Source organism: Saccopteryx leptura, chromosome 1 (assembly GCF_036850995.1).
Source record: "Saccopteryx leptura isolate mSacLep1 chromosome 1, mSacLep1_pri_phased_curated, whole genome shotgun sequence".
In the NCBI taxonomy this organism is placed as follows: Eukaryota; Metazoa; Chordata; class Mammalia; order Chiroptera; family Emballonuridae; genus Saccopteryx; species Saccopteryx leptura.
Genome location: NC_089503.1, coordinates 272,791,977 through 272,800,806, shown reverse-complemented (window position 1 = coordinate 272,800,806; position 8,830 = coordinate 272,791,977).

Genomic DNA, 8,830 nt, shown 5'->3' with positions numbered 1-8,830 from the left:
AGGGGGTATCATAACTGGCTATAGTATTTGAAGGGCTGTCATGTAGAAGGGTGAGCAGATTTTCTTTTTGGAGCATTTGGTATATAAAGAGTGGAAGTTTCAAGGAGGCAAATTGAACCAGGAATAGGGCTACTGGCCTATATTCATCAGTGAGTTCCTGGTTACTGGAAATATCCAGGGAAAACTGAATGACCCCTTCTTGGGAATGCTATGGAGGGAAATTGTGTTGAATAGAAAACTGGTTTATATAACTTTTAAGTCTTTTCTAAAAACTTTTAGGGGATAGAGACAAGAATTTCTAGAGAGACCCAAACTGATCTATAGATTACAATCAAATTGTAATGGCTCTTGTTCATTTTGTTTATCCCGACATAGCTGATTGTGTCTATTTCTATATTAAGGATGGATATATATATTTTTTACAATTTTATTTATTGATTTAGAGAGAGGAGGGGGAGAGAGAAGGAGGGGGAGGAAGAGCAGGAAGCATCAACTCATAGCAGTTGCTTCTCATATGTGCCTTGACTGGGCAAGCCTGGGGCTTTGAACTGGTGACCCCAGTGCTCCAAGTTGACTCTCCATCCACTGTGCTAACACAGGTCAGACAAGGCTGGATATTTTTCCTCTGATATTCACCAGTCATCTCATAGCCCTGGTTTTTCTCATTAAACCTAGCAAATACTCTTTCATTTATAAGAAAGGACCATAGAAATTCTGCCTTCTTTAAAGAAGAGGCTGGGTTTTTTTCATTTTGACTGTAGAGGTTAAAAAATATAATAGGCCCTGGCCGGTTGGCTCAGCGGTAGAGCGTCGGCCTGGCATGCGGGGGACCTGGGTTTGATTCCCGGCCAGGGCACAAAGGAGAAGCGCCCATTTGCTTCTCCACCCCGCCCCCTTCCTTCCTCTCTGTCTCTCTCTTCCCCTCCTGCAGCCAAGGCTCTATTGGAGCAAAGATGGCCCAGGCGCTGGGGATGGCTCCTTGGCCTCTGCCCCAGGCACTAGAGTGGCTCTGGTCGTGGCAGAGCGACGCCCCGGAGGGGCAGAGCATCGCCCCCTGGTGGGCAGAGCTTCGCCCCTGGTGGGCGTGCCGGGTGGATCCCGGTCGGGCGCATGCGGGAGTCTGTCTGACTGTCTCTCCCCGTTTCCAGCTTCAGAAAAATACAACAACAAAAAAAATAATAATAATAAATTGATGAAATACTTTCAAATTCTATGTCTATTCTTTTTTGCCCCAACTCAAATGTCTGAGTCTCTTCCTTTTTATTAACTGAAAAATAAAAGGCCTCGAGGGGTGTTTCATGGGGAACAAGAGTAGCTTGGATTGCATCTATGTCTATGTCAGATAATGTGTCTCCACAGATAAAAAGCAGTAATAGTTATTCTCAGAACTTCATGAGAGTTTGCTAAGTAAACTTGTGACTAGGTATCTCTGGCAAGCTTTTCAAAGTGGAAATGATATGAAACTATCATCTAATAGGGAAAGGTAACAGAAGGAAATCCTAGCTATGGGGAATTCATGTCAATTCTAAATGAAATTGATTTTCATTGTTCCATTGAAGCCAACTCAATTTTATACAGGAAGTGGCTGAATGGAACTATATTTCTAGGAAGCTACTCAATGAAGTGGAAAGTATCAGTAGTTCTTGACCCAGCCCTGCTGTTAACTGGCCTGGCCAAGTCCCTATTCTAGCCACATTTCAGCTTCCTACTCCATGAAATATTCTGTGTACATTTAGAGAGCCAGGGAAGGGAAATGAGATAAGGTGGTAAAGAAGTTATGGATATAAAAATTATACAAATGTGAGGTATTGACTTTGCTGCCACCTTAAGGATATCTCAGGTCTATTGGCTAAAAGGAAGAACTTCCCTATTTAGTATAACAAACTCAAGAGGTCTTATCCCCAAGTAGTGTTGGAAACCTATGTTCACAGACCTGATTTCTAAGCAGGCCTAGCTTTGGTTAGAAACAGATAAGATAAATGTATTTAATTAATACAAATGTGTTCAGATCTGACATCAAGGACTTGGCAAGCGGTCCTTGGTTACCACCTCTTTCTCTCAAATGTTGGAACTACTTCCCATCTAGATCTGGAGGTTCCATGGCATCTTACAACCAAGGCCTGCTTTTCTATTTTGTTCTGCTCCTGCTATGGGTTCTTCCTGCCCCTCTGCTTCTGTCTGAGAATCTTTTTAATTATTTTTATTTTATTTTATTTTTATTTTTCTGAAGTGAGAAGCCGTGAGGCAGAAAGACAGACTCCTGCAGGCGTCTGACCAGGATCCATCCAGCATGCCTACCAGGGGGCGATGTTCTGCCCATCTGGGGCGTGGCTCTGTTGTGAGCAGAGCCATTCTAGTGCCTGAGGCAGAGGCCATGGAGCCATCCTCAGTGCCCGGGGCCAACTTTGCTCCAATGGAGCCTTGGCTGTGGGAGAGGAAGAAAGAGATAGAGAGAAAGGAGAGGGGGAAGGGTGGAGAAGCAGATGGGCACTTCTCCTGTGTGCCTTGGCTGGGAATCGAACCAGGGACTTCCACACGCCAGGCTGAGGCTCTACCGCTCAGCCAGCCAGCCAGGGCCTGTCTGAGAATCTTAATCATGATTCCAGAGAAGAAAGAAAGTAGATTTTGTTATTTTGTGTTAAGTCTCTCAGAGCCTCCCTTACAGTGGAGCGAGATATAAATGAGTAAAGTATAAGGAATGGATAGTGTTGGTGGTGACAAATGAAGGGGGACTGATTTTCCCAGTTGAGAGTCAGTTTTTGTGGTGCTTCATTGTTCTTCCCTGTGATGTGCAGTGTTCTGGGCTGGCAACATGCTATGAACAAAGAAAAGTGTATTCTATAGTGTCTGTAGATATGCTGTGACTTGGCAAAGGCTGAAGGCAAACCTGTGTAAATTTTTAGGTTCACAAAGAGTGGTGTCTCTCTCCTACTTTCCCTCCCTTCACAGGAAATGCTCCCAGACAACAGCAAAAACAAGCCCTAATTAAGTCTTTCCTCGGATCATGACATCTTTTCCCACCAACCTTTTCTTGGGTTTCAGATGTGTAATTAAGAGGAAGTGGGAGAAACTAAATCAGGTATGAGACACAGCTGGGGATTGGGAGTACCTACTGGCAAGTAAAGACTGGAACCTCTGTCTTGGTGGCTCTATGGAGAGTTTAAACAGGGCAAGAGACAGGGTGAGTTGACAGAGGAATTAAGATGCTTTTGATGGAAAAGTTGGTTGCAATTATACGAGAACATCTTCTTAGATATTTTGAGTTTCTTGTGTTTTTGCTTTTTTGTCTCTGAATAAGATAATTTCAATGTTTCTCAGCCAATATTTAAAGATAATACATGTAAGGTGCCTACTGCTTTCCTGGGAAGGCTGTGAACACATCTTTATAATAATATGCAAAATTTGAGGCTTTGTGGCCCTGGCTGGTTAGCTCAGTCAGTTAAGAAATCAGAAATCATCCTGAAACGACAAGGTTGCGGGTTCAATATCTGGTCGGGGCACACTTGGGAAGTAATCAAAGAATGCACAACTGAGTGGAACAATAAACGAATACTTCCCTTTCCCCTTCCTCTCTCTGTCTCTATAAAAATCAATAAAAATTAAGCCCTGGCAGGATAGTTTGGTTGGTTGGAGTGTCGTCCCATAGCACAGAGGTTGCCGGTTCGATCCCCAGTCATAGTACATATAGGAACAGCTCGATCTTCCTGTTTCTCTCTCTTCCTGCCTCTCTTTTTTTTTTCTGAAGCTGGAAACGGGGAGAGACAGTCAGACAGACTCCCGCATGCGCCTGACCGGGATCCACCCGGCATGCCCACCAGGGGGCGATGCTCTGCCCACCAGGGGGCGATGCTCTGCCCCTCCGGGGTGTCGCTCTGTTGCAACCAGAGCCACTCTAGTGCCTGGGGCAGAGGCCAAGGAGCCATCCCCAGCACCAGGGCCATCTTTGCTCCAATGGAGCCTCGCTGCGGGAGGGGAAGAGAGAGACAGAGAGGAGGGAGAGGGGGAGGGGTGGAGAAGCAGATGGGCGCTTCTCCTGTGTGCCCTGGTCGGGAATCAAACCCGGGACTCCTGCACGCCAGGCCGATGCTCTACCACTGAGCCAACCAGCCAGGGCTCTTCCTGCCTCTCTTTTAAAAAATGGGGTGCATGTACCTATCTGAAAGGAGAGGCCCATATATTTTGTCATGTCCCCAGGGGAGTTTAAGACCTCCCCCACCACGGGCATTAGTGCAGAGAAGGATCTAGAGACAAAATCTTGAAGGACAGCCACATTTGGAAGCCAGAAAGAGAGGGTGGAGACTCTAAAACAGGGGTTGGGAAACTTTTTGGCAGAGAGAGCCATGAACGCCACATATTTTAAAATGTAATTACATGAGAGCCATACAACGACCCGTGTACGTTATGCATTAGCCAATAAAAATTTGGTGTTGTCCCAGAGGACAGCTGTGATTGGCTCCAGCCACCCGCAACCATGAACATGAGTAGTAGGAAATGAATGGATTGTAATACATGAGAATGTTTTATATTTTTAACGTTATTATAAGGTCTACTGGAAAGTTCTGTTCGTTTTTGGAATAAAACAAAATACAAATTTTTCTTACCATCAATAAACTTTATTAAATAATATAATTGCCATTATTATTAATGATTTCTTGCCAGCGTGAGGGCAATTTGTATATCCCATTTTTGAAAAATGTTTTATCTTTTGATGTGAAAAATTAAACCAGTGCTTGTTGATATCTTCTTCATTTTTGAATTTTTTGCCCTTCAAAAAATTTTGTGAGGACAAAAACAAGTGATAGTCGGAGGGTGCTAAGTCCGGGAAATATGGTGGATGCGACAGACATGCTTCTGTAGCATTTCTTCCTTGTTGAAATTCATAAAAATTACAGTGGCGTAAATGAACTTTATCAGTAGCCATGGGTACACTATCGCTTCACACATAATACTAATGTGAATAAACTTTGTTTTAGTTAATTTGCTACGTCAGTATGTATACATTAATTGATAAAAATAGAGAGGCACACATGTGCCAAATAAACATGTGCTTACGTGTCAAAACTTGTGTTAGAAACGGACAGAACTTTCTGGTAGACCTTATATTTTTTAATTAAAGATTTGTCTGCGGCTCTGGCCGGTTGGCTCAGCGGTAGAGCGTCAGCTTGGCGTGCAGGAGTCCCGGTTTCGATTCCCGGCCAGGGCACACAGGAGACGCGCCCATCTGCTTCTCCACCCCCCCTCCTTCCTCTCTGTCTCTCTCTTCCCCTCCCGCTGCCGAGGCTCCATTGGAGCAAAGATGGCCCGGGCGCTGGGGATGGCTCTGTGGCCTCTGCCTCAGGTGCTAGAATGGCTCTGGATGCAACAGAGCGACGCCCCAGAGGGGCAGAACATCGCCCCCTCGTCGGCATGCCGAGTGGATCCCGGTCGGGCACATGCAGGAGTCTGTCTGACTGCCTCCCCATTTCCAGCTTCGGAAAAATGAAAAAAAAAAAAAAAAAAGATTTGTCTGCGAGCCAGATGCAGCAATCAAAAGAGCCACATCTGGCTCGCGAGCCATAGGCTCCTGACCCCTGCTCTAAAAGTTAGAGAAGGGTAGAGCCCCATGCAGCCCCAGGAAGGCAGTAGGTAGTTAAGCAAGTACACTCTGAAATCAAGTGCGTCTGATCTCAGAGTCCAGTGTCTTCATTTATTAACCGTTCTGGCTGTGTGATATGGGCAATTTACATCTCTAAGCCTCAGGTGTCAGTTTTCTCATCTATAACATACCTCATAGAATTGTTGCAAGGATTACTTAAAGTTATCCATGTAGCATATGCCTCCTTGCCTCCCTGTTGATGTGTGTGTACTCTTTGTCTCTATGTGTATTTTGCATTTTCCTGTCCATTTTACACCTTGTTCTAGGCCAAGTATCCTGTATAGGCCTCAGACGGTTCTGAGTTCTTTTTTTAAAATTTATTTTACAGAGGAGAGACAGAGAGAGAAAGAGAGAAGAAAGAGAGAGAAGGCAGGGAGGAGCAGGAAGCATCAACTCCCATATGTGCCTTGATCGAGTAAGCCCAAGGTTTCAAACCTGTGACCTCAGTGTTCCAAGAAGGCTCTGAGTTCTGTTCCATTTTTTTGTTTTCTGCTTTATATAGAAAAATAATGTGAGGTGGTGCCCTTGACTGATCAGTCCTGGGAAGGGAAACCTATATTCTGCTGCACCCCAGATGACAGCTGCCCTGGGCAGCCTCAGAGCTATCTCTGTGGCCTGGTTTCTTTTGTAGTTTGCACAACAGACCAGAAGATGGGGCTCTTGATCCTGGAGTCAAAGGCGAGAGGCTCTGATTTGTTCCACATTTGAATGGGAGGGAAATCAAACGCATCAGAGCTCCCAGGAATCCTTTACCTCCTCGGTCCTCTCCCTACTCTGCCCACTCAAGCCTACTCTCATGTCTGGAAGCTGTCTTTCTAAGGAGAAGGGAATGTGGGCATATCTTTCCTTTGTTTGCCATCCTTAGCACCTCTGAATCACCATGTTGCCAGAGCTAGTCTGATGCCCTGTCACAGGTTTTCCCCTCTAACTGGCTTGCCCGTAATAGCAGACTTTGGCAATGGTACCATTTATATAAAGGACATATTACATAGTGGCCGAGAACTTTAGAATCAGACAGACTTGTCCTTGACTAAGCTGATCACGTGAAGCTCTTCTCACCTCCTCAGAGAAACCCTCCCATTTAAAGTAGTTCTCCCTTTTAAAGTCGCTCTCCCCAACCCCCATGTTAGTTACTCGCTTTCATATGTTATTTATTGATACTTTATATAAGTGATCATAACCTGTAATTATATTGTTTGTTTACTTGTTTACTGCCTCCTCACTAGATTGTAAGGCTCAAGAGGGCAAGACCCTGCTTGTCTTATTGCTGCCCCAACACCCAACACAGGGCTGAGTACGGAGATTTTTAGTAAATGTATTTTGAATTAATAAATGACTGAATCCCACTTAATGACTGCTTAACCTTGAGAAAACTGCTAACCTTCTTCAAGTTGCAGTTTTCTTACCAGTGAAATGGAGAAATAATGATGTTATGAATGTTAAATGACACAATGTATTTGCACTGTTAAGTCCAGACCCTGGTGCATGGAAGTGTTCTCGAAAACCTTCAGTAGTTTATTACTTTCTATCATGTGAGAAAAACAAAGTTTGAACTACTTAGCCAGCTCTCCATAATTTGGTCATGGTTTTTCTTTACCACAATTTTTACTTGTTACTGCTCTTTTCTATAACTATCCACTTTGGTCCAAATCCTTGTCACCCTGAATAGGCCATGTGCATTCCTATTCTGAAGTTTTTGCCCAGGAGTTAGTATGCTTGCTTTCCTTAACGTTGGCTCAATTGTTTTCAGATTTAACTCAAATGCACATCCTCTGTGTCATGTTCCTTAAGTGCCCCAAGTCATAAAGATAATTTTCTCTTTTGAATTTTTACACTCTTTGTTGTTTTTATTACTCATGTTTTTTTCCCCTCATTTTCCAAGTGAGAGGAGGGAGATAGAGAGATAAGACTCCCACATGCACCTCGACTGGGATCCACCTAATGACCCCTGTCTGGGGCCAATGCTCTGCCCATCTGGGGCCAGGCCCTCAGCTGAAATATTTTTAGCACCTGAGGTGGAGGCTCCACAAGCCATCCTCTGTGTCCAGGGATGATGTGCTTGAACCAAATGAGCTATGGCTATGGGAGGAGAAGAGAAGGGGGGTAAAGGGTAAAGGGTGGAGAAGCAGATGGTTGCTTCTCCTGTGTGCCCTGACCAGGAATCGAACCCAGGACACCCACATGCTGGGCCGATACTCTACCACTGAGCCAACCAACCAGGGCACTCATGTGGTTCTAATTCTATATCCTATTACCTTGTCATTGTATTAACATATAGTATATTCTGTTTCCCTGATTAATTGTAAGTCCCTTGGAGATATGTATTATATTTTAGATTTCTCTGCATCTTCAGTGCCATTTGGGTCTGTATATAGCAAGTATTCAAACATATATTTTCTAACTACTTTCCTTTAAAAAAAATTGTTGATAAGTACTTTCTGTGTGCCCAGCATTCTTTGAAGTTCTGTGGAGTATATAGAAAGGCATAAGAAAAATCGCCATTGCCTAACACTTACAATATTAGAGTAAGTTAAAGTCAACATTTAATCAAAGATCTTAAATAACCATAGCATGCTAAGTGCTAAAAGAAAGGCTTCTTGGAACAGGTGGCCTTTGAGATTGACTTTGAAACAAATAGATCAGATTAGGGAGCCCAGAAATAAACCCATGTCTTTATTTGAAAAATAATATTTGACAAAGGAGGAAAAAAATACAATGGGGTAAAGATAGTTTATTCCCTGAATGGTCTTGGGAAAATAAGATAGATACATGCAAAAAAAAAAAAAAAAAAAAAAAAAAAAAGAAAGAAAGAAATTAGACCACCTTCTTACACCATACAAAATAATAAACTCAAAATGCATTAAAGACTTAATGTTAGACTCAAAACTATAAAAATCTTGGAAGAAAAAATATGGAGTAAAGTCTCAGACATTTCTCATAGCAATATTTTTTCTGATATATCACCTCGAGCAAGGGAAACAAAAGAAAAAACAAACAAATGGGACTATATAAAACTAAAAAGTTTAGCACAGCAAAGGAAACCATCAACAAAATGAAGGACAACCCACTGAATGGAAAAACATATTCACCAGTGATACATCTGATAAGGGATTAATATGCAAAATTTATGAAGAACTCACACAACTCAACACCAAAAATCAATCAACTGATTAAGAAATGGGCAAATAACCTGAA